The following is a 26,468-nucleotide window of genomic DNA, read 5'->3' as shown; positions in this document are numbered from 1 at the left end:
TTAGAAGCACATATTTCTCAATACAGGGTTTACTCCCATTCACTATGCTATATCCAAACGCAGCTCCTAGAACAAACGTGCTTCTCACTCTCTGATTCTGAACGCTGATTCCACAATCTTACTTAAGAACACACCCAGCAGAACAGTTTGAAAGATACGTACGTTTTGTGTCTTAGACGGAGATTTACAGCTATTTCTTAAATGCCTGGATTTGGCTGAAAAAATGCGTTTTCCACTTCTTCACAGAAGGGTTTAGAAACTCCTGCAAACACACATCAGTTTAACTCTGTAAGTTGAATGCACACGTTGAAGACCGTTCTGTTAGGTAGCTCCATTTTGGTTTTAAAAACAGATATTTCTCAATACAGCGTTTAATGCCATTCACTCTGCTATATCCAAACGCAGCTCCTAGAACAAACGTGCTTCTCACTCTCTGATTCGGAAGGCGGATTCGAGTCCCTTAGTTAAGAAAACACCCAGCAGAGCAGTTTGAAAGATATGTTCTTTTTGTGTTTTAGACGGAGATTTACAGCTATTTATAAATGCCTGGATTTGGCTGGAAAAATGCGTTTTCTGCTTCTTCACAGAAAGGGTTTAGAAACTCCTGCAAACAATCATCAGTTTAACTCTGTAGGTTGAATGCACACGTTGAAGACGGTTCTGTTACGTAGCTCCGTTTTGGTTTTAGAAGCAGATATTTCTCAATACACCGTTTACTTCCATTCACTCTGATATATTCAAACGCAGCTCCTAGAACAAACGTGCTTCTCACTCTCTGATTCTGAACGCCGATTCCACAACCTTACTTAAGAACACACCCAGCAGAGCAGTTTGAAAGATACGTTCGTTTTGTGTTTTAAACGGAGATTTACAGGTATTTCTTAAATGCCTGCATTTGGCCGGAAACTTGCGTTTTCCACTTCTTCACAGAAAGGGTTTAGAAACTCCTGCAAACACACATCAGTTTCATTCTATAAGTTGAATGCACAGGTTGAAGACCGTTCTATTAGGTAGCTCCGCTTTGGTTTTAGAAGCAGATATTTCTCAATACAGCCTCTACTCCCATTCACTCTGCTATATACAAACGCAGCTCCTAGAACAAACGTGCTTCTCACTCTCTGATTTTGATCGCGGATTTAACTCCCTTAGTTAAGCAAACACTCAGCAGAGCAGTTTGAAAAATACGTTCGTTTTGTGTTTTAGACGGAGATTTACAGCTATTTCTTAAATGCCTGGATTTGGCGTGAAAAATGCGTTTTCCGCTTTTTCACAGAAAGGGTTTAGAAACTCCTACAAACACACATCAGTTTAACTCTGTAAGTTAAATGCACACGTTGAAGACCGTTCTATTAGGTAGCTCCGGTTTGGTTTTAGAAGCTGATATTTCTCAATACAGCGTTTACTCCCATTCACTCTGCTATATTCAAACGCAGCTCCTAGAACAAACATGCTTCTCACTCTCTGATTCTGAATGCGAATTCGACTCCGTTAGTTATGCAAACACCCAGCAGAGCAGTTGGAAAGATACGTTCGTTTTGTGTTTAAACCGAGATTTACAGCTATTTCTTAAATGCCTGGATTTGGCTGGAAAAATGCGTTTTCCGCTGCTTCACAGATAGGGTTTACAAACTCCTGCAAACGCACATCAGTTTAACTCTGTAAGTTGAATGCACACATTGAAGACCGTTCTGTTAGGTAGCTGCGTTTTGGTTCTAGAAGCAGATATTTCTCAATACAGCGTTTACTCCCATTCATGCTGGAATAGCAAATCGCAGCTCCTAGAAAGAACGTGCTTCCCACTCTCTGAATCTAAACGCGGATTCAACTCTCTTAGTTAAGCCAACGCCCAGCAGAGCAGTTTGAATGGTGGTTCGTTTTGTGTTTTAGACGGAGATTTACAGCTATTACTGAAATGCTTGGATTTGGCTGGAAAAATGCTTTTTCCGCTGCTTCACAGAAAGGGTTTACAAACTCCTGCAAACGCACATCAGGTTAACTCTGTAAGTTGAATGCACACATTGAACACCGTTCTGTTAGGTAGCTGCGTTTTGGTTCTAGAAGCAGATATTTCTCAATACAGCGTTTACTCCCATTCACGCTGGAATAGCCAAACGCAGCTCCTAGAAAAAACGTGCTTCCCACTCTCTGAATCTAAACGCGGATTCAACTCCCTTAGTTAAGCGAACGCACAGGAGAGCAGTTTGAAGGATACGTTCGTTTTGTGTTTTAGACGGAGATTTACAGCTATTTCTGAAATGCTTGGATTTGACTGGAAAAATGCGTTTTCCGCTGCTTCACAGAAAGGGTTTACTAACTCCTGCAAACGCACATCAGTGTAACTCTGTAAGTTGAATGCACATATTGAAGACCGTTCTGTTAGGTAGCTTCGTTTTGGTTCTAGAAGCAGATATTTCTCAATACAGCGTTTACTCCCATTCACGCTGGAATAGCAAAACGCAGCTCCTAGAAGGAACGTGCTTCCCACTCTCTGAATCTAAACGCGGATTCAACTCCCTTAGTTAAGCGAACGCACAGGAGAGCAGTTTGAAGGATACGTTCGTTTTGTGTTTTAGACGGAGATTTACAGCTATTTCTGAAATGCTTGGATTTGGCTGGAAAAATGCGTTTTCCGCTGCTTCACAGAAAGGGTTTACAGACTCCTGCAAACGCACATCAGTTTAATTCTGTAAGTTGAATGCACAAATTGAAGACCGTTCTGTTAGGTAGCTGCGTTTTGGTTCTAGAAGCAGATATTTCTCAATACAGCGTTTACTCCCATTCACGCTGGAATAGCAAAACGCAGCTCCTAGAAGGAACGTGCTTCCCACTCTCTGAATCTAAACGCGGATTCAACTCACTTAGTTAAGCGAACGCACAGCAGAGCAGTTTGAAGGATACGTTCGTTTTGTGTTTTAGGCGGAGATTTACAGCTATTTCTGAAATGCTTGGATTTGGCTGGAAAAATGCGTTTTCTGCTGCTTCACAGAAAGGGTTTACAAACTCCTGCAAACGCACATCAGTTTAACTCTGGAAGTTGAATGCACACATTGAAGACCGTTCTGTTAGGTAGCTGCGTTTTGGTTCTAGAAGCAGATATTTCTCAATACAGCGTTTACTCCCATTCACGCTGGAATAGCAAAACGCAGCTCCTAGAAGGAACGTGCTTCCCACTCTCTGAATCTAAACGCGGATTCAACTCCCTTAGTTAAGCGAACGCACAGGAGAGCAGTTTGAAGGATACGTTCGTTTTGTGTTTTAGACGGAGATTTACAGCTATTTCTGAAATGCTTGGATTTGGCTGGAAAAATGCGTTTTCCGCTGCTTCACAGAAAGGGTTTACAAACTCCTGCAAACGCACATCAGTTTAACTCTGTACGTTGAATGCACACATTGAAGACCGTTCTGTTAGGTAGCTGCGTTTTGGTTCTAGAAGCAGATATTTCTCAATACAGCGTTTACTCCCATTCACGCTGGAATAGCAAAACGCAGCTCCTAGAAGGAACGTGCTTCCCACTCTCTGAATCTAAACGCGAATTCAACTCCCTTAGTTAAGCGAACGCACAGGAGAGCAGTTTGAAGGATACGTTCGTTTTGTGTTTTAGACGGAGATTTACAGCTATTTCTGAAATGCTTGGATTTGGCTGGAAAAATGCGTTTTCCGCTGCTTCACAGAAAGGGTTTACAAACTCCTGCAAACGCACATCAGTTTAACTCTGTACGTTGAATGCACACATTGAAGACCGTTCTGTTAGGTAGCTGCGTTTTGGTTCTAGAAGCAGATATTTCTCAATACAGCGTTTACTCCCATTCACGCTGGAATAGCAAAACGCAGCTCCTAGAAGGAACGTGCTTCCCACTCTCTGAATCTAAACGCGGATTCAACTCCCTTAGTTAAGCGAACGCACAGGAGAGCAGTTTGAAGGATACGTTCGTTTTGTGTTTTAGACGGAGATTTACAGCTATTTCTGAAATGCTTGGATTTGACTGGAAAAATGCGTTTTCCGCTGCTTCACAGAAAGGGTTTACTAACTCCTGCAAACGCACATCAGTTTAACTCTGTAAGTTGAATGCACACATTGAAGACCGTTCTGTTAGGTAGCTGCGTTTTGGTTCTAGAAGCAGATATTTCTCAATACAGCGTTTACTCCCATTCACGCTGGAATAGCAAAACGCAGCTCCTAGAAGGAACGTGCTTCCCACTCTCTGAATCTAAACGCGGATTCAACTCCCTTAGTTAAGCGAACGCACAGGAGAGCAGTTTGAAGGATACGTTCGTTTTGTGTATTAGACGGAGATTTACAGCTATTTCTGAAATGCTTGGATTTGGCTGGAAAAATGCGTTTTCCGCTGCTTCACAGAAAGGGTTTACAAACTCCTGCAAACGCACGTCAGTTTAAATCAGTAAGTTGAATGCACACATTGAAGACCGTTCTGTTAGGTAGCTGCGTTTCGGATCTAGAAGCAGATATTTCTCAATACAGCGTTTACTCCCATTCACGCTGGAATAGCAAAACGCAGCTCCTAGAAGAAACGTGCTTCCCACTCTATGAATCTAAACGCGGATTCAACTCCCTTAGTTAAGCGAACGCACAGGAGAGCAGTTTGAAGGATACGTTCGTTTTGTGTTTTAGACGGAGATTTACAGCTATTTCTGAAATGCTTGGATTTGGCTGGAAAAATGCGTTTTCCGCTGCTTCACAGAAAGGGTTTACAGACTCCTGCAAACGCACATCAGTTTAATTCTGTAAGTTGAATGCACACATTGAAGACCGTTCTGTTAGGTAGCTGCGTTTTGGTTCTAGAAGCAGATATTTCTCAATACAGCGTTTACTCCCATTCACGCTGGAATAGCAAAACGCAGCTCCTAGAAGGAACGTGCTTCCCACTCTCTGAATCTAAACGCGGATTCAACTCACTTAGTTAAGCGAACGCACAGCAGAGCAGTTTGAAGGATACGTTCGTTTTGTGTTTTAGGCGGAGATTTACAGCTATTTCTGAAATGCTTGGATTTGGCTGGAAAAATGCGTTTTCTGCTGCTTCACAGAAAGGGTTTACAAACTCCTGCAGACGCACATCAGTTTAACTCTGGAAGTTGAATGCACACATTGAAGACCGTTCTGTTAGGTAGCTGCGTTTTGGTTCTAGAAGCAGATATTTCTCAATACAGCGTTTACTCCCATTCACGCTGGAATAGCAAAACGCAGCTCCTAGAAGGAACGTGCTTCCCACTCTCTGAATCTAAACGCGGATTCAACTCCCTTAGTTAAGCGAACGCACAGGAGAGCAGTTTGAAGGATACGTTCGTTTTGTGTTTTAGACGGAGATTTACAGCTATTTCTGAAATGCTTGGATTTGGCTGGAAAAATGCGTTTTCCGCTGCTTCACAGAAAGGGTTTACAAACTCCTGCAAACGCACATCAGTTTAACTCTGTACGTTGAATGCACACATTGAAGACCGTTCTGTTAGGTAGCTGCGTTTTGGTTCTAGAAGCAGATATTTCTCAATACAGCGTTTACTCCCATTCACGCTGGAATAGCAAAACGCAGCTCCTAGAAGGAACGTGCTTCCCACTCTCTGAATCTAAACGTGGATTCAACTCCCTTAGTTAAGCGAACGCACAGGAGAGCAGTTTGAAGGATACGTTCGTTTTGTGTTTTAGACGGAGATTTACAGCTATTTCTGAAATGCTTGGATTTGGCTGGAAAAATGCGTTTTCCGCTGCTTCACAGAAAGGGTTTAAAAACTCCTGCAAACGCACATCAGTTTAACTCTGTAAGATGAATGCACACATTAAAGACCGTTCTGTTAGGTAGCTGCGTTTTGGTTCTAGAAGCAGATATTGCTCAATACAGCGTTTACTCCCATTCACGCTGGAATAGCAAAACGCAGCTCCTAGAAAAAACGTGCTTCCCCCTCTCTGAATCTAAACGCGGATTCAACTCCCTTAGTTAAGCGAACGCACAGGAGAGCAGTTTGAAGGATACGTTCGTTTTGTGTTTTAGACGGAGATTTACAGCTATTTCTGAAATGCTTGTATTTGGCTGGAAAAATGCGTTTTCCGCTGCTTCACAGAAAGGGTTTACAAACTCCTGCAAACGCACATCAGTTTAACTCTGTAAGTTGAATGCACACATTGAAGACCGTTCTGTTAGGTAGCTGCGTTTTGGTTCTAGAAGCAGATATTTCTCAATACAGCGTTTACTCCCATTCACGCTGGAATAGCAAAACGCAGCTCCTAGAAGGAACGTGTTTCCCACTCTCTGAATCTAAACGCGGATTCAACTCCCTTAGTTAAGCGAACGCACAAGAGAGCAGTTTGAAGGATACGTTCGTTTTGTGTTTTAGACACAAATTTACAGCTATTTCTGAAATGCTTGGATTTGGCTGGAAAAATGCGTTTTCCGCTGCTTCACAGAAAGGGTTTACAAACTCCTGCAAAGGCACATCAGTTTAACTCTGTACGTTGAATGCACACATTGAAGACCGTTCTGTTAGGTAGCTGCGTTTTGGTTCTAGAAGCAGATATTTCTCAATACAGCGTTTACTCCCATTCACGCTGGAATAGCAAAACGCAGCTCCTAGAAGGAACGTGCTTCCCACTCTCTGAATCTAAACGCGGATTCAACTCCCTTAGTTAAGCGAACGCACAGGAGAGCAGTTTGAAGGATACGTTCGTTTTGTGTTTTAGACGGAGATTTACATCTATTTCTGAAATGCTTGGATTTGACTGGAAAAATGCGTTTTCCGCTGCTTCACAGAAAGGGTTTACTAACTCCTGCAAACGCACATCAGTTTAACTCTGTAAGTTGAATGCACACATTGAAGACCGTTCTGTTAGGTAGCTGCGTTTTGGTTCTAGAAGCAGATATTTCTCAATACAGCGTTTACTCCCATTCACGCTGGAATAGCAAAACGCAGCTCCTAGAAGGAACGTGCTTCCCACTCTCTGAATCTAAACGCGGATTCAACTCCCTTAGTTAAGCGAACGCACAGGAGAGCAGTTTGAAGGATACGTTCGTTTTGTGTTTTAGACGGAGATTTACAGCTATTTCTGAAATGCTTGGATTTGGCTGGAAAAATGCGTTTTCCGCTGCTTCACAGAAAGGGTTTACAAACTCCTGCAAACGCATATCAGTTTAACTCTGTAAGTTGAATGCACACATTGAAGACCGTTCTGTTAGGTAGCTGCGTTTTGGTTCTAGAAGCAGATATTTCTCAATACAGCGTTTACTCCCATTCACGCTGGAATAGCAAAACGCAGCTCCTAGAAGGAACGTGCTTCCCACTCTCTGAATCTAAACGCGGATTCAACTCCCTTAGTTAAGCGAACGCACAGCAGAGCAGTTTGAAGGATACGTTCGTTTTGTGTTTTAGGCGGAGATTTACAGCTATTTCTGAAATGCTTGGATTTGGCTGGAAAAATGCGTTTTCTGCTGCTTCACAGAAAGGGTTTACAAACTCCTGCAAACGCACATCAGTTTAACTCTGTAAGTTGAATGCACACATTGAAGACCGTTCTGTTAGGTAGCTGCGTTTTGGTTCTAGAAGCAGATATTTCTCAATACAGCGTTTACTCCCATTCACGCTGGAATAGCAAAACGCAGCTCCTAGAAGGAACGTGCTTCCCACTCTCTGAATCTAAACGCGGATTCAACTCCCTTAGTTAAGCGAACGCACAGGAGAGCAGTTTGAAGGATACGTTCGTTTTGTGTTTTAGACGGAGATATACGGCTATTTCTGAAATGCTTGGATTTGGCTGGAAAAATGCGTTTTCCGCTGCTTCACAGAAAGGGTTTACAAACTCCTGCAAACGCACATCAGTTTAACTCTGTAAGTTGAATGCAAACATTGAAGACCGTTCTGTTAGGTAGCTGCGTTTTGGTTCTAGAAGCAGATATTTCTCAATACAGCGTTTACTGCCATTCACGCTGGAATAGTAAAACGCAGCTTCTAGAAAAAACGTGCTTTCCACTCTCTGAATCTAAACGCGGATTCAACTTCCTTAGTTAAGCGAACGCACAGGAGAGCAGTTTGAAGTATACGTTCGTTTTCTGTTTTAGACGGAGATTTACAGCTATTTCTGAAATGCTTGGATTTGGCTGGAAAAATGCGTTTTCCGCTGCTTCACAGAAAGGGTTTACCAACTCCTGCAAACGCACATCAGTTTAACTCTGTAAGTTGAATGCACACATTGAAGACCGTTCTGTTAGGTAGCTGCGTTTTGGTTCTAGAAGCAGATATTTCTCAATACAGCGTTTACTCCCATTCACGCTGGAATAGCAAATCGCAGCTCCTAGAAAGAACGTGCTTCCCACTCTCTGAATCTAAACGCGGATTCAACTCCCTTAGTCAAGCGAACGCACAGGATAGCAGTTTGAAGGATACGTTCGTTTTGTGTTTTAGACGGAGATTTACAGCTATTTCTGAAATGCTTGGATTTGGCTGGAAAAATGCGTTCTCCGCTGCTTCACAGAAAGGGTTTACAAACTCCTGCAAACGCACATCAGTTTAACTCTGGAAGTTGAATGCACACGTTGAAGACCGTTCTGTTAGGTAACTGAGTTTTGGTTCTAGAAGCAGATATTTCTCAATACAGCGTTTACTCCCATTCACGCTGGAATAGCAAAACGCAGCTCCTAGAAGAAACGTGCTTCCCACTCTCTGAATCTAAACGCGGATTCAACTCCCTTAGTTAAGCGAACGCACAGGAGAGCAGTTTGAAGGATACGTTCGTTTTGTGTTTTAGACGGAAATTTACAGCTATTTCTGAAATGCTTGGATTTGGCTGGAAAAATGCGTTTTCCGCTGCTTCACAGAAAGTGTTTACAAACTCCTGCAAACGCACATCAGTTTACCTCTGTACGTTGAATGCACACATTGAAGACCGTTCTGTTAGGTAGCTGCGTTTTGGTTCTAGAAGCAGATATTTCTCAATACAGCGTTTACTCCCATTCACGCTGGAATAGCAAAACGCAGCTCCTAGAAGGAACGTGCTTCCCACTCTCTGAATCTAAACGCGGATTCAACTCCCTTAGTTAAGCGAAAGCACAGGAGAGCAGTTTGAAGGATACGTTCGTTTTGTGTTTTAGACGGAGATTTACAGCTATTTCTGAAATGCTCGGATTTGGCTGGAACAATGCGTTTTCCGCTGCTTCACAGAAAGGGTTTACAGACTCCTGCAAACGCACAGCAGTTTAACTCTGTAAGTTGAATGCACACATTGAAGACCGTTCTGTTAGGTAGCTGCGTTTTGGTTCTAGAAGCAGATATTTCTCAATACAGCGTTTACTGCCATTCACGCTAGAATAGCAAAACGCAGCTCCTAGAAGGAACGTGCTTCCCACTCTCTGAATCTAAACGCGGATTCAACTCCCTTAGTTAAGCGAACGCACAGGAGAGCAGTTTGAAGGATACGTTCGTTTTGTGTTTTACACGGAGATTTACAGCTATTTTTGAAATGCTTAAATTTGGCTGGAAAAATGCGTTTTCCGCTGCTTCACAGAAAGGGTTTACAAACTCCTGCAAACAAACATCAGTTTAACTCTGTACGTTTAATGCACACATTGAAGACCGTTCTGTTAGGTAGCTGCGTTTTTGTTCTAGAAGCAGATATTTCTCAATACAGCGTTTACTCCCATTCACGCTGGAATAGCAAAACGCAGCTCCTAGAAGGAACGTGCTTCCCACTCTCTGAATCTAAACGCGGATTCAACTCCCTTAGTTAAGCGAACGCACAGGAGAGCAGTTTGAAGGATACGTTCCTTTTGTGTTTTAGACGGAGATTTACAGCTATTTCTGAAATGCTTGGATTTGGCTGGAAAAATGCGTTTTCCGCAGCTTCACAGAAAGGGTTTACAAACTCCTGCAAACGCACATCAGTTTAACTCTGTAAGTTGAATGCACACATTGAAGACCGTTCTGTTAGGTAGCTGCGTTTTGTTTCTAGAAGCAGATATTTCTCAATACAGCGTTTACTCCCATTCACGCTGGAATAGCAAAACGCAGCTCCTAGAAGGAACGTGCTTCCCACTCTCTGAATCTAAACGCGGATTCAACTCCCTTAGTTAAGCGAACGCACAGAAGAGCAGTTTGAAGGATACGTTCGTTTTGTGTTTTAGACGGAGATTTACAGCTATTTCTGAAATGCTTGGATTCGGCTGGAAAAATGCGTTTTCCGCTGCTTCACAGAAAGGATTTACAAACTCCTGCAAACGCACATCAGTTTAACTCTGTAAGTTAAATGCACACATTGAAGACCGTTCTGTTAGGTAGCTGCGTTTTGGTTCTAGAAGCAGATATTTCTCAATACAGCGTTTACTCCCATTCACGCTGGAATAGCAAAACGCAGCTCCTAGAAGGAACGTGCTTCCCACTCTCTGAATCTAAACGCGGATTCAACTCCCTTAGTTAAGCGAACGCACAGGAGAGCAGTTCGAAGGATACGTTCGTTTTGTGTTTTAGACGGAGATTTACAGCTATTTCTGAAATGCTTGGATTTGGCTGGAAAAATGCGTTTTCCGCTGCTTCACAGAAAGGGTTTACAAACTCCTGCAAACGCACATCAGTTTATCTCTGTAAGTTGAATGCACGCGTTGAAGTCCGTTCTGTTAGGTAGCTCCGTTTAGGTTTTAGAAGCAGATATTTCTCAATACAGCGTGTTCTCCCATTCACTCTGATATATCCAAACGCAGCTTCTAGAACCAACCTGCTTCTCACACTGATTATGAACGCAATTTCCACTCACTTCGTTAAGCAAACACCCAGCAGTGCAGTTTGAAAGATACGTTCGTTATGTGTTTTAAACGGAGATATACAGCTATTTCTTAAATGCCTGGATTTGGATAAAAAGATGCGTTATCCACTTCTTCACAGAAAGTGTTTAGAAACTCCGCCAAACACACATATGTTTAACTCTGTAAGTTGAATGCACACCTTGAAGACCGTTCTGTTAGGTAGCTCCGTTTTAGTTTTAGAAGCAGATATTTCTCAATACAGCGTTTACTCCCATTCACTCTGGTATATCCAAACGCAGATCCTAGAACAAACGTGCTTCTCACTCTCTGATTCTGAACGCGAATTCGACTCCCTTAGTTAAGCAAACACTTTGCAGAGCAGTTTGAAAGATACGTTCGTTTTGTGTTTTAGACGGAGATTTACAGCTATTTCTTAAATGCCTGGATTAGGCTGGAAAAGTGCGTTTTCCCCTTCCTCACAGAAAGGGTTTAGAAACTCCTGCAAACACACATAAGATTAACTGTGTAAGTTGAATGCACACGTTGAAGACCGTTCTGTTAGGTAGCTCCGTTTTGGTTTTAAAGCAGATATTTCTGAATACATCGTTTACTCCCATTCAATCTGGTATATAAAAACGCAGCTCCTAGAACAAACATGCTTCTCACTCTCTGATTCTGAACGCGGATTCAACTCCTTTAGTTAAGCAAACACACAGCAGAGCAGTTTGAAAGATACGTTCGTTTTGTGTTTTAGACGGAGATTTAAAGCTATTTCTTAAATTCCTGGATTTGGCTGGAAAAACGCATTTTCCGCTTCTTCAGAGAAAGCGTTTAAAATCTTCTGCAAACACACATCAGTTTAACTCTGTCAGTTGAATGCACACGTTGAAGACCGTTCTGTTACGTAGCTCCGTTTTGGTTTTAGAAGCTGATATTTCTCAATAGAGCGTGTTCTCCCATTCACGCTGGAATAGCAAAACGCAGCTCCTAGAAGGAACGTGCTTCCCACTCTCTGAATCTAAACGCGGATTCAACTCCCTTAGTTAAGCGAACGCACAGGAGAGCAGTTTGAAGGATACGTTCGTTTTGTGTATTAGACGGAGATTTACAGCTATTTCTGAAATGCTTGGATTTGGCTGGAAAAATGCGTTTTCCGCTGCTTCACAGAAAGGGTTTACAGACTCCTGCAAACGCACATCAGTTTAACTCTGTAAGTTGAATGCACACATTGAAGACCGTTCTGTTAGGTAGCTGCGTTTTGGTTCTAGAAGCAGATATTTCTCAATACAGCGTTTACTGCCATTCACGCTGGAATAGCAAAACGCAGCTCCTAGAAGGAACGTGCTTCCCACTCTCTGAATCTAAACGCGGATTCAACTCCCTTAGTTAAGCGAACGCACAGGAGAGCAGTTTGAAGGATACGTTCGTTTTGTGTTTTAGACGGAGATTTACAGCTATTTCTGAAATGCTTGGATTTGGCTGGAAAAATTCGTTTTCCGCTGCTTCACAGAAAGGGTTTACAAACTCCTGCAAACGCACATCAGTTTAACTTTGTAAGTTGAATGCACACATTGAAGACCGTTCTGTTAGGTAGCTCCGTTTTGGTTTTAAAGCAGATATTTCTGAATACATCGTTTACTCCCATTCACTCTGCTATATCCAAACGCAGCTCCTAGAACAAACGTGCTTCTCACTCTCTGATTCTGAAGGCGGATTCGAGTCCCTTAGTTAAACAAACACCCAGCAGAGCAGTTTGAAAGATATGTTCGTTTTGTGATTTAGACGGAGATTTACAGCTATTTATAAATGCCTGGATTTGGCTGGAAAAATGCGTTTTCTGCTTCTTCACAGAAAGGGTTTAGAAACTCCTGCAAACAATCATCAGTTTAACTCTGTAGGTTGAATGCACACGTTGAAGACGGTTCTGTTACGTAGCTCCGTTTTGGTTTTAGAAGCAGATATTACTCAATTCCGCGTTTACTCCCATTCACTATGATATATCCAAACGCAGCTCCTAGAACAAACGTGTTTCTCACTCTCTGATTCTGAAGGCGGATTCGACTTTCTTAGTTAAGCAAACACCAAGCATGTCAGTTTGAAAGATACGTTCGTTTTATGTTTTAGACGGAGATTTACAGCTATTTCTTAAATGCCTGGATTTGGCTGGAAAAATGCGTTTTCCACTTCTTCACAGAAAGGGTTTAGAAATTCCTTCAAACACACATCAGTTTAACTCTGTAAGTTGAATGGACACGTTGAAGACCGTTCTGTTAGGTAGCTCCGTTTTGGTTTTAGAAGCAGATATTTCTCAATACACCGTCTAGTCCCATTCACTCTGCTATATCCAAACGGAGCTCCTAGAACAAACGTGCTTCTCACTCTCTGATTCTGAACGCCGATTCCACAACCTTACTTAAGAACACACCCAGCAGAGCAGTTTGAAAGATACGTTGGTTTTGTGTTTTAAACGGAGATTTACAGGTATTTCTTAAATGCCTGCATTTGGCTGGAAAATTGCGTTTTCGACTTCTTCACAGAAAGGGTTTAGAAACTCCTGCAAACACACATCAGTTTAACTCTATCAGTTGAATGCACACGTTGAAGACCGTTCTATTAGGTAGCTCCGCTTTGGTTTTAGAAGCAGATATTTCTCAATACAGCCTCTACTCCCATTCACTCTGCTATATACAAACGCAGCTCCTAGAACAAACGTGCTTCTCACTCTCTGATTCTGAAGGCGGATTCGAGTCCCTTAGTTAAGCAAACACCCAGCAGAGCAGTTTGAAATGTACGTTCGTTTTGTGTTTTAGACCGAGATTTACAGCTATTTCTAAATGCCTGGATTTGGCAGGAAAAATGCGTTTTCCGCATCTTCACAGAAAGGGTTTAGAAACTCCTGCAAACACACATCAGTATAACTCTGTAAGTTGAATACACACATTGAAGACCGTTCTGTTAGGTAGCTCTATTTTGGTTTTAAAAACAGATATTTCTCAATACAGCGTTTACTGCCATTCACTCTGCTATATCCAAACGCAGCTCCTAGAACAAACGTGCTTCTCACTCTCTGATTCTGAAGGCGGATTCGAGTCCCTTAGTTAAGCAAACACCCAGCAGAGAAGTTTGAAAGATATGTTCGTTTTGTGTTTTAGACGGAGATTTACAGCTATTTATAAATGCCTGGATTTGGCTGGAAAAATGCGTTTTCTGCTTCTTCACAGAAAGGGTTTAGAAACTCCTGCAAACAATCATCAGTTTAACTCTGTAGGTTGAATGCACACGTTGAAGACGGTTCTGTTACGTAGCTCCGTTTTGGTTTTAGCAGCAGATATTACTCAATTCCGCGTTTACTCCCATTCACTATGATATATCCAAACGCAGCTCCTAGAACAAACGTGTTTCTCACTCTCTGATTCTATAGGCGGATTCGACTTTCTTAGTTAAGCAAACACCAAGCAGGTCAGTTTGAAAGATACGTTCGTTTTATGTTTTAGACGGAGATTTACAGCTATTTCTTAAATGCCTGGATTTGGCTGGAAAAATGAGTTTTCCGCTTCTTCACAGACAGGGTTTAGAAATTCCTGCAAACACTCCTCAGTTTAACTCTTTAAGTTGAATGCACACGTTGAAGACCGTTTTGTTAGGTAGCTCCGTTTTGGTTTTAGAAGCAGATATTTCTCAATACACCGTTTACTCCCATTCACTCTGCTATATCCAATCGCAGTTTCTAGAGCAAACGTTCTTCTCACTCTCTAATTCAGAACGTGCATTTGACTCCCTTAGTTAAGCAAATACCCAGCAGAGCAGTTTGAAAGATACGTTCGTTTTGTGTTTTAGACGGAGATTTACAGCTATTTGTTAAATGATTGAATTTCGCTGGAAAAATACGTTTTTCGCTTATTCACAGAAAGGGTTTAGAAACTCCTGCAAACACAAATCAGTTTAACTCTGTAAGTTGAATGCACACGTTGAAGACGGTTCTGTTACATAGCTTCGTTTTGCTTTTCGAAGCAGATATTTCTCAATACCCTGTTTACTCCCATTCACTCTGCTATATCCAAACGCAGCTCCTAGAACAAACGTGCTTCTCACTCTCTGATTCTGAACGCCGATTCCACAACCTTACTTAAGAACACACCCAGCAGAGCAGTTTGAAAGATACGTTCGTTTTGTGTTTTAAACGGAGATTTACAGATATTTCTTAAATGCCTGCATTTGGCTGGAAAATTGCGTTTTCCACTTCTTCATAGAAAGGGTTTAGAAACTTCTGCAAACACACATCAGTTTAATTCTATAAGTTGAATGCACAGGTTGAAGACCGTTCTATTAGGTAGCTCCGCTTTGGTTTTAGAAGCAGATATTTCTCAATACAGCCTCTACTCCCATTCACTCTGCTATATAGAAACGCAGCTCCTAGAACAAACGTGCTTCTCACTCTCTGATTCTGAACGCGGATTTAACTCCCTTAGTTAAGCAAACACTCAGCAGAGCCGTTTGAAAAATACGTTCGTTTTGTGTTTTAGACGGAGATTTACAGCTATTTCTTAAATGCCTGGATTTGCCTGGAAAAATGCGTTTTCCGCTTTTTCACAGAAAGGGTTTAGAAACTCCTGCAAACACACATCAGGTTCATTGTGTAAGTTGAATGCACACCTTGAAGACCGTTCTGTTATGTACCTCCGTTTTGGTTTAAGAAGCAGATAATTCTCAATACAGCGTTTACTCCCATTCACTCTGCTATATAAAAACGCAGCTCCTAGACCAAACATGCTTCTCACTCTCTGATTCTGAACGCGGATTCAACTCCTTTAGTTAAGAAAACACCCAGCAGAGCAGTTGGAAAGATACGTTCGTTTCGTGTTTTAGACCGAGATTTACAGCTATTTCTTAAATGCCTGGATTTGGCAGGAAAAATGCCTTTTCCTCTTCTTCACAGAAAGGGTTTAGAAACTCCTGAAAACACCCATCAGTTTAACTCTCTAAGTTGAATGCACACGTTGAAGACCGTTCTGTTAAGTAGCTCCATTTTGGTTTTAGAAACAGATATTTCTCAATACAGCGTTTACTGCCATTCACTCTGCTATATCCAAACGCAGCTCCTAGAACGAACGTGCTTCTCACTCTTTGATTCTGAAGGCGGATTCGACTCCCTTAGTTAAGCAAAAACCCAGCAGAGCAGTTTGAAAGATACGTTCGATTTGTGTTTTAGACGGAGATTTACAGCTATTTCTTAAATGCCTGGAATTGGCTGGAAAAATGCGTTTTCCGCTTCTTCACAGAACAGGTTTAGAAACTCCTGCAAACACACATCAGTTTAACTCTGTAGGTGTAATGCACACGTTGAAGACGGTTCTGTTACCTAGCTCCGTTATGGTTTTTAAGCAGATATTTCTCAATACAGCGTTTACTCCCATTCACTATGCTATATCCAAACGCAGCTCCTAGAACAAACGTGCTTCTCACTTTCTGATTCTGAAGGCGCATTCGACTCCCTTAGTTAAGCAAACACCAAGCAGATCAGTTTGAAAGATACGTTCGTTTTATGTTTTAGACGGAGATTTACAGCTATTTCTTAAATGCCTGGATGTGGCTGGAAAATTGCGTTTTCCACTTCTTCACAGAAACGGTTTAGAAATTCCTGCAAACGCACATCAGTTTAACTCTGTAAGTTGAATGGACACGTTGAAGACCGTTCTGTTAGGTAGCTCCGTTTTTGTTTCAGAAGCAGATATTTCTGAATACACCGTTTACTCCCATTCACTCTGCTATATCCAAAGGTAGCTCCTAGAACAAACGTGCTTCTCACTCTCTGATTCTGAACGCCGATTCGACTCCCTTAGTTAAGAACACACCCAGCAGAGCAGTTTGAAAGATTCGTTCGTTTTGTGTTTTAGACGGAGATTTACAATTATTTCTTAAATGCCTGCATTTGGCTGGAAAATTGCGTTTTCCACTTCTTCACAGAAAGGGTTTAGAAACTCCTGCAAACACACATCAGTTTAACTCTGTAAGTTGAATGCACACGTTGAAGACCGTTCTGTTAGGTAGCTCCGTTTTGGTTTTAGCAGCAGATATTTCTCAATATAGCCTCTACTCCCATTCACTCTACTATATACAAACGCAGCTCCTATAAAAACATGCTTCTCACTCTCTGATTCCGAACGCGGATTCCAGTCCTTTAGTTAAGAAAACACCCAGCAGAGCAGTTTGAAAGATACGTTCGTTTGGTGTTTTCGACGGAGATTTACAGCTATTTCTTAAATGACTGCATTTGGATGAAAATTACGTTTTCCACTTCTTCACTGAAAGGGTTTAGAAACTCCTGCAAACACACAACAGTTTAACTCTGTAAGTTGAATGCACACGTTCAAGACCGTTCTGTTAGGTAGCTCCCTTTTAGTTTTAGAAGCAGATATTTTTCAATACAGCGTTTACTCCCATTCACTCTGGTATATCCAAACGCAGATCCTAGAACAAACGTGCTTCTCACTCTCTGATTCTGAACGCGGATTCGACTCCCTGAGTTAAGCAAACACTTTGCAGAGCAGTTTGAAAGATACGTTCGTTTTGTGTTTTAGACGGAGATTTACAGCTATTTCTTAAATGCCTGGATTTGGCTGGAAAAGTGCGTTTTCCGCTTTCTCACAGAAAGGGTTTAGAAACTCCTGCAAACACACATCAGATTAACTCTGTAAGCTGAATGCACACGTTGAAGACCGTTCTGTTACGTAGCTCCGTTTTGGTTTTAGAAGGAGATATTTCTCAATACAGCGTTTACTCCCATTCAATCTGCTATATAAAAACGCAGCTCCTAGAACAAACATGCTTCTCACTCTCTGATTCTGAACGCGAATTCGACACCCTTAGTTAAGTAAACACCCAGCAGAGCAGTTTGAAAGATACGTTCGTTTTGTGTTTTAGACGGAGATTTACAGCTATTTCTTAAATGCCTGGATTTGGCTGGAAAAATGCGTTTTCCACTTCGTCACAGAAAGGGTTTAGAATCTCCTGCAAACACACATCAGTTTAACTCTGTAAGTTGAATGCACACGTTGAAGACCGTTCTGTTAGGTAGCTCCGTTTTGGTTTTAAAGCAGATATTTCTGAGTACATCGTTTACTCCCATTCAATCTGCTATATAAAAACGCAGCTCCTAGAACAAACATGCTTCTCACTCTCTGACTCTGAACGCGGATTCAACTTCTTTAGTTAAGCAAACACACAGCAGAGCAGTTTGAAAGATACGTACGTTTTGTGTTTTAGACGGAGATTTACAGCTATTTCTTAAATGCCTGATTTGGCTGGATAAATGCATTTTCCGCTTCTTCACAGAAAGCGTTTAAAATCTTCTGCAAACACACATCAGTTTAACTCTGTCAGTTGAATGCACACGTTGAAGACCGTTCTGTTATGTAGCTCCGTTTTGGTTTTAGAAGCAGATATTTCTCAATACTGCGTTTATTCCCATTCACTCTGCTATATCCAAACGCAGCTCCTAGAAAAAACGTGCTTCTCACTCTCTGATTCTGAACGCGGATTCGACTCCCTTAGTTAAGCAAACACCCAGCAGAGCAATTTGAAAGATACGTTCCTTTCGTGTTTTAGACCGAGATTTACAGCTATTTCTTAAATGCCTGGATTTGGCAGGAAAAATGCGTTTTCCGCTTTTTCACAGAAAGGGTTTAGAAACTCCTTCAAACACACATCAGTTTATCTCTGTAAGTTGAATGCACACGTAGAAGACCGTTCTGTTAGGTAGCTCCGTTTTGGTTTTAGAAACAGATATTTCTCAATACAGCGTTTAATCCCTTTCACTCTGCTATATCCAAACGCAGCTCATAGAACAAACGTGCTTCTCACTCTCTGATTCTGAACGCGGATTCTACTCCCTTAGTTAAGCAAACGCCCAGCAGAGCAATTTGAAAGATACGTTCGTTTTGTGTTTTACACGGAGATTTACAGCTATTTCTCAAATGCCTGGATTTGGCTGGAAAAATGTGTTTTCCGGTTCTTCACAGAAATAGTTTAGAAACTCCTGCAAACACACATCAGTTTAACTCTGTAAGTTGAATGCACACGTTGAAGACCGTTCTGTTAGGTAGCTCCGTTTAGGTTTTAGAAGCAGATATTCTCAATACAGCGTGTTCTCTCATTCACTCTGATATATCCAAACGCCGCTCCTAGAACCAACCTACTTCTCACACTGATTCTGAACGCAAATTCCACTCCCTTCGTTAAGCAAACACCCAGCAGTGCAGTTTGAAAGATACGTTCGTTATGTGTTTTAAACGGAGATTTACAGCTATTTCTTAAATGCCTGGATTTGGATGGAAAGATGCGTTTTCCACTTCTTCACAGAAAGGGTTTAGAAACTGCGCCAAACACACATAAGTTTAACTCTGTAAGTTGAATGCACACGTTGAAGACCGTTCTGTTAGGTAGCTCCGTTTTAGTTTTAGAAGCAGATATTTCTCAATACAGCGTTTACTCCCATTCACTCTGGTATATCCAAACGCAGATCCTAGAACAAACGTGCTTCTCACTCTCTGATTCTGAACGCGGATTCGACTCCCTTAGTTAAGCAAACACTTTGCAGAGCAGTTTGAAAGATACGTTCGTTTTGTGTTTTAGACGGAGATTTACAGCTATTTCTTAAATGCCTGGATTTGGCTGGAAAAGTGCGTTTTCCACTTCCTCACAGAAAGGGTTTAGAAACTCCTGCACACACACATCAGATTAACTCTGTAAGCTGAATGCACACGTTGAAGACCGTTCTGTTACGTAGCTCCGTTTTGGTTTTAGAAGCAGATATTTCTCAATACAGCGTTTACTCCCATTCAATCTGCTATATAAAAACGCAGCTCCTAGAACAAACATGCTTCTCACTCTCTGATTCTGAACGCGAATTCGACTCCCTTAGTTAAGTAAACACCCAGCAGAGCAGTTTGAAAGATACGTTCGTTTTGTGTTTTAGACGGAGATTTACAGCTATTTCTTAAATGCCTGGATTTGGCTGGAAAAATGCGTTTTCCACTTCTTCACAAAAAGGGTTTAGAATCTCCTGCAAACACACATCAGTTTAACTCTGTAAGTTGAATGCACACGTTGAAGACCGTTCTGTTAGGTAGCTCCGTTTTGGTTTTAAAGCAGATATATCTGAATACATCGTTTACTCCCATTCAATCTGCTATATAAAAACGCAGCTCCTAGAACAAACATGCTTCTCACTCTCTGATTCTGAACGCGGATTCAACTTCTTTAGTTAAGCAAACACACAGCAGAGCAGTTTGAAAGATACGTACGTTTTGTGTTTTAGACGGAGATTTAAAGCTATTTCTTAAATACCTGGATTTGGCTGGAAAAATGCATTTTCCGCTTCTTTACAGAAAGCGTTTAAAATCTTCTGCAAACACACATCTGTTTAACTCTGTCAGTTGAATGCACACGTTGAAGACCGTTCTGTTACGTAGCTCCGTTTTGGTTTTAGAAGCTGATATCTCTCAATACAGCGTGTTCTCCCATTCACTCTGATATATCCAAACGCAGCTCCTAGAACCAACCTGCTTCTCACTCTCTGATTCTGAACGCAAATTCCACTCCCTTCGTTAAGCAAACACCCAGCAGAGCAGTTTGAAAGATACGTTCTTTATGTGTTTTAAACGGAGATTTACAGCTATTTCTTAAATGCCTGGATTTGGCTGGAAAGTTGCGTTTTCCACTTCTTCACAGGAAGAATTTAGAAACTCCGGCAAACACACATCAGTTTAACTCTGTAAGTTGAATGCACACGTTGAAGACCGTTCTGTTAGATACCTCCGTTTTAGTTTTAGCAGATATTTCTCAATACAGCGTTTACTGCCATTCTCTCTGCTATATCCAAACGCAGCTCCTAGAACGAACGTGCTTCTCACTCTCTGATTCTGAAGGCGGATTCGACTCCCTTAGGTAAGCAAAAACCCAGCAGAGCAGTTTGAAAGATACGTTCGATTTGTGTTTTAGACGGAGATTTACAACTATTTCTTAAATGCCTGGATTTGGCTGGAAAAATGCGTTTTCCGCTTCTTCACAGAACAGGTTTAGAAACTCCTGCAAACACACATCAGTTTAACTCTGTAGGTTGAATGCACACGTTGAAGACGGTTCTGTTACGTAGCTCCGTTTTGGTTTTTAAGCAGATATTTCTCAATACAGCGTTTACTCCCATTCACTATGCTATATCCAAGCGCAGCTCCTAGAACAAACGTGCTTCTCACTCTCTGATTCTGAAGGCGCATTCGACTCCCTTAGTTAAGCAAACACCAAGCAGATCAGTTTGAAAGATATGTTCGTTTTATGTTTTAGACGGAGATTTACAGCTATTTCTTAAATGCCTGGATTTGGCTGGAAAATTGCGTTTTCCACTTCTTCACAGAAACGGTTTAGAAATTCCTGCAAACGCACATCAGTTTAACTCTGTAAGTTGAATGGACACGTTGAAGACCGTTTTGTTAGGTAGCTCCGTTTTGGTTTAAGAAGCAGATATTTCTGAATACACCGTTTACTCCCATTCACTCTGCTATATCCAAACGTAGCTCCTAGAACAAACGTGCTTCTCACTCTCTGATTCTCAACGCCGATTCGACTCCCTTAGTTAAGAACACACCCAGCAGAGCAGTTTGAAAGATTCGTTCGTTTTGTGTTTTAGACGGAGATTTACAATTATTTCTTAAATGCCTGCATTTGGCTGGAAAATTGCGTTTTCCACTTCTTGACAGAATGGGTTTAGAAACTCCTGCAAACACACATCAGTTTAACTCTGTAAGTTGAATGCGCACGTTGAAGACCGTTCTGTTAGGTAGCTCCGTTTTGGTTTTAGCAGCAGATATTTCTCAATATAGCCTCTAGTCCCATTCACTCTACTATATACAAACGCAGCTCCTAGAAAAACATGCTTCTCACTCTCTGATTCCGAACGCGGATTCCAGTCCTTTAGTTAAGAAAACACCCAGCAGAGCAGTTTGAAAGATACGTTCGTTTGGTGTTTTAGACGGAGATTTACAGCTATTGCTTAAATGACTGCATTTGGATGAAAATTACGTTTTCCACTTCTTCACTAAAAGGGTTTAGAAACTCCTGCAAACACACAACAGTTTAACTCTGTAAGTTGAATGCACACGTGGAAGACCGTTCTGTTAGGTAGCTCCGTTTTGGTTTTAGAATCTGATATTTCTCAATACAGCGTTTACTCCCATTCACTCTGATATATTCAAAGGCAGCTTCTAGAACAAACATCCTTCTCACTCTCTGATTCTGAATGCGAATTCGACTCCGTTAGTTAAGCAAACACCCAGCAGAGCAGTTAGAAAGATACGTTCGTTTTGTGTTTTAGACCGAGATTTACAGCTATTTCTTAAATGCCTGGATTTGGCAGGAAATATGCCTTTTCCGCTTCGTCACAGAAAGGGTTTAGAAACTCCTGAAAACACACATCAGTTTAACTCTGTAAGTTGAATGCACATGTTGAAGACCGTTCTGTTAGGTAGCTCCGTTTTGGTTTTAAGCAGATATTTCTGAATACATCATTTACTCCCATTCACTCTGCTATATAAAAACGCAGCTCCTAGAACAAACATGCTTCTCACTCTCTGATTCTGAACGCGGATTCAACTCCTTTAGTTAAGCAAAAACCCAGCAGAGCAGTTTGAAGGATACGTACGTTTTGTGTTTTAGACGGAGATTTACAGCTATTTCTTAAATGCCTGGATTTGGCTGGAAAAATGCATTTTCCGCTTCTTCACAGAAAGCGTTTAAAATGTTCTGCAAACACACATCGGTTTAACTCTGTCAGTTTAATGCACACGTTGAAGACCGTTCTGTTATGTAGCTCCGTTTTGGTTTTGGGAGCAGATATTTCTCAATACAGCGTTTATTCCCATTCACTCTGCTATATCCAAACGCAGCTCCTAGAAAAAACGTGCTTCTCACTCTCTGATTCTGAACGCGGATTCGACTCCCTTAGTTAAGCAACACCCAGCAGAGCAGTTTGAAAGATACGTTCCTTTTGTGTTTTAGACCGAGATTTACAGCGATTTCTTAAATGCCTGGATTTGGCAGGAAAAATGCGTTTTCCGCTTTTTCACAGAAAGGGTTTAGAAACTCCTTCAAACACACATCAGTTTATCTCTGTAAGTTGAATGCACACGTAGAAGACCGTTCTGTTAGGTAGCTCCGTTTTGGTTTTAGAAACAGATATTTCTCAATACAGCGTTTAATCCCTTTCACTCTGCTATATCCAAACGCAGCTCCTAGAACAAACGTGCTTCTCACTCTCTGATTCTGAACGCGGATTCGACTCCCTTAGTTAAGCAAACGCCCAGCAGAGCAGTTTGAAAGATACGTTCGTTTTGTGTTTTACACGGAGATTTACAGCTATTTCTTAAATGCCTGGATTTGGCAGGAAAAATGCGTTTTCCGCTTTTTCACAGAAAGCGTTTAGAAACTCCTTCAAACACACATCAGTTTATCTCTGTAAGTTGAATGCACACGTAGAAGACCGTTCTGTTAGGTAGCTCCGTTTTGGTTTTAGAAACAGATATTTCTCAATACAGCGTTTAATCCCTTTCACTCTGCTATATCCAAACGCAGCTCCTAGAACAAACGTGCTTCTCACTCTCTGATTCTGAACGCGGATTCGACTCCCTTAGTTAAGCAAACGCCCAGCAGAGCAGTTTGAAAGATACGTTCGTTTTGTGTTTTACACGGAGATTTACAGCTATTTCTTAAATGCCTGGATTTGGCTGGAAAAATGTGTTTTCCGGTTCTTCACAGAAATAGTTTAGAAACTCCTGCAAACACACATCAGTTTAACTCTGTAAGTTGAATACACACGTTGAAGACCGTTCTGTTAGGTAGCTCCGTTTTGGTTTTAGAAGCAGATATTTCTCAATACAGCGTGTTCTCCCATTCACTCTGATATATCCAAACGCAGATCCAAGAACAAACGTGCTTCTCACTCTCTGATTCTGAACGCGGATTCGACTCCCTTAGTTAAGCAAACACTTTGCAGAGCAGTTTGAAAGATACGTTCGTTTTGTGTTTTAGACGGAGATTTACAGCTATTTCTTAAATGCCTGGATTTGGCTGGAAAAGTGCGTTTTCCGCTTCCTCACAGAAAGGGTTTAGAAACTCCTGCACACACACATCAGATTAACTCTGTAAGCTGAATGCACACGTTGAAGACCGTTCTGTTACGTAGCTCCGTTTTGGTTTTAGAAGCAGATATTTCTCAATACAGCGTTTACTCCCATTCAATCTGCTATGTAAAAACGCAGCTCCTAGAGCAAACATGCTTCTCACTCTCTGATTCTGAACGCGAATTCGACTCCCTTAGTTAAGTAAACACCCAGCAGAGCAGTTTGAAAGATACGTTCCTTTTGTGTTTTAGACGGAGATTTAAAGCTATTTCTTAAATGCCTGGATTTGGCTGGAAAAATGCATTTTCCGCTTCTTCACAGAAAGCGTTTAAAATCTTCTGCAAACACACGTCAGTTTAACTCTGTCAGTTGAATGCACACGTTGAAGACCGTTCTGTTACGTAGCTCCGTTTTGGTTTTAGAAGCTGATATTTCTCAATACAGCGTGTTCTCCCATTCATTCTGATTTATCCAAACGCAGCTCCTAGAACCAACCTGCTTCTCACTCTCTGATTCTGAACGCGGATTCAACTTCTTTAGTTAAGCAAACACCCAGCAGAGCAGTTTGAAAGATATGTTCGTTATGTGTTTTAAACGGAGATTTACAGCTATTTCTTAAATGCCTGGATTTGGCTGGAAAGTGGCGTTTTCCACTTCTTCACAGAAAGAATTTAGAAACTCCGGCAAACACACATCAGTTTAACTCTGTAAGTTGAATGCACACGTTGAAGACCGTTCTGTTAGGTACCTCCGTTTTAGTTTTAGAAGGAGATATTTCTCAATACAGCGTTTACTCCCATTCACTCTGGTATATCCAAACGCAGATCCTAGAACAAACGTGCTTCTCACTCTCTGATTCTGAAGGCGGATTCGACTCCCTTAGTTAAGCAAACACCCAGCAGAGCAGTTTAAAAGATAAGTTCGTTTTGTGTTTTAGACGGAGATTTACAGCTATTTCTTAAATGCCTGGATTTGGCAGGAAAAATGCGTTTTCCGCTTATTCACAGAAAGGGTTTAGAAACTCCTGCAAACACACATCAGTTTAACTCTGTATGTTGAATGCACACGTTGTAGACCGTTCTGTTACGTAGCTCCGTTTCGGTTTTAGAAGCTGATATTTCTCAATACAGCGTTTACTCTCATTCACTCTGCTATATCCAAACGCAGCTCCTAGAACAAACATGCTTCTCACTCTCTGATTCTGAACGCGAATTCGACTCCCTTAGTTAAGCAAACACCCAGCAGAGCAGTTTGAAAGATACGTACGTTTTGTGTTTTAGACGGAGATTTACAGCTATTTCTTAAATGCCTGTATTTGGCTGGAAAAATGCGTTTTCCACTTCTTCACAGAAAGGGTTTAGAAACTCCTGCAAACACACATCAGTTTAACTCTGTAAGTTGAATGCACACGTTGAAGACCGTTCTGTTAGGTAGCTCCATTTTGGTTTTAGAAACAGATATTTCTCAATACAGCGTTTACTACCATTCACTCTGCTATATCCAAACCCAGGTCCTAGAACGAACGTGCTTCTTATTCTCTGATTCTGAAGGCGGATTCGACTCCCATAGTTAAGCAAACACCCAGCAGAGCAGTTTAAAAGATACGTTCGTTTTGTGTTTCAGACGGATATCTACAGCTATTTTTTATATGCCTGGATTTGGCTGGAAAAATGCGTTTTCCGCTTCTTCACAGAAAGGGTTTAGAAACTCCTGCAAACAAATATCAGTTTACCTCTGTAGGTTGAATGCACACGTTGAAGACGGTTCTGTTACGTACCTCCGTTTTGGTTTTAGAAGCAGATATTTCTCAATACATGGTTTACTCCCATTCACTATGTTATCCAAACGCAGCTCCTAGAACAAACGTGCTTCTCACTCTCTGATTCTGAAGGCGGATTCGACTCCCTTAGTTAAGCAAACACCAAGCAGATAAGTTTGAAAGATACGTTCCTTTTATATTTTAGACGGAGATTTACAGCTATTACTTAAATGCCTGGATGTGGCTGGAAAAATGCGTTTTCCACTTCTTCACAGAAAGGGTTTAGAAATTCCTTCAAACACACATCAGTTTAACTCTGTAAGTTGAATGGACACGTTGAAGACCGTTTTGTTAGGTAGCTCCGTTTTGGTTTTAGAAGCAGATATTTCTCAATACACCGTTTACTCCCATTCACTCTTCTATATCCAAACGGAGCTCCTAGAACAAACGTGCTTCTCACTCTCTGATTCTGAACGCCGATTCCACAACCTTACTTAAGAACACACCCAGCAGAGCAGTTTGAAAGATACGTTGGTTTTGTGTTTTAAACGGAGATTTACAGGTATTTCTTAAATGCCTGCATTTGGCTGCAAAATTGCGTTTTCGACTTCTTCACAGAAAGGGTTTAGAAACTCCTGCAAACACACATCAGTTTAACTCTATCAGTTGAATGCACACGTTGAAGACCGTTGTATTAGGTAGCTCCGCTTTGGTTTTAGAAGCAGATATTTCTCAATACAGCCTCTACTCCCATTCACTCTGCTATATACAAACGCAGCTCCTAGAACAAACGTGCTTCTCAC

This window comes from Callithrix jacchus, chromosome 13 (assembly GCF_049354715.1).
Source record: "Callithrix jacchus isolate 240 chromosome 13, calJac240_pri, whole genome shotgun sequence".
Classification (NCBI taxonomy): Eukaryota; Metazoa; Chordata; class Mammalia; order Primates; family Cebidae; genus Callithrix; species Callithrix jacchus.
This window is presented reverse-complemented; position numbering follows the sequence as displayed.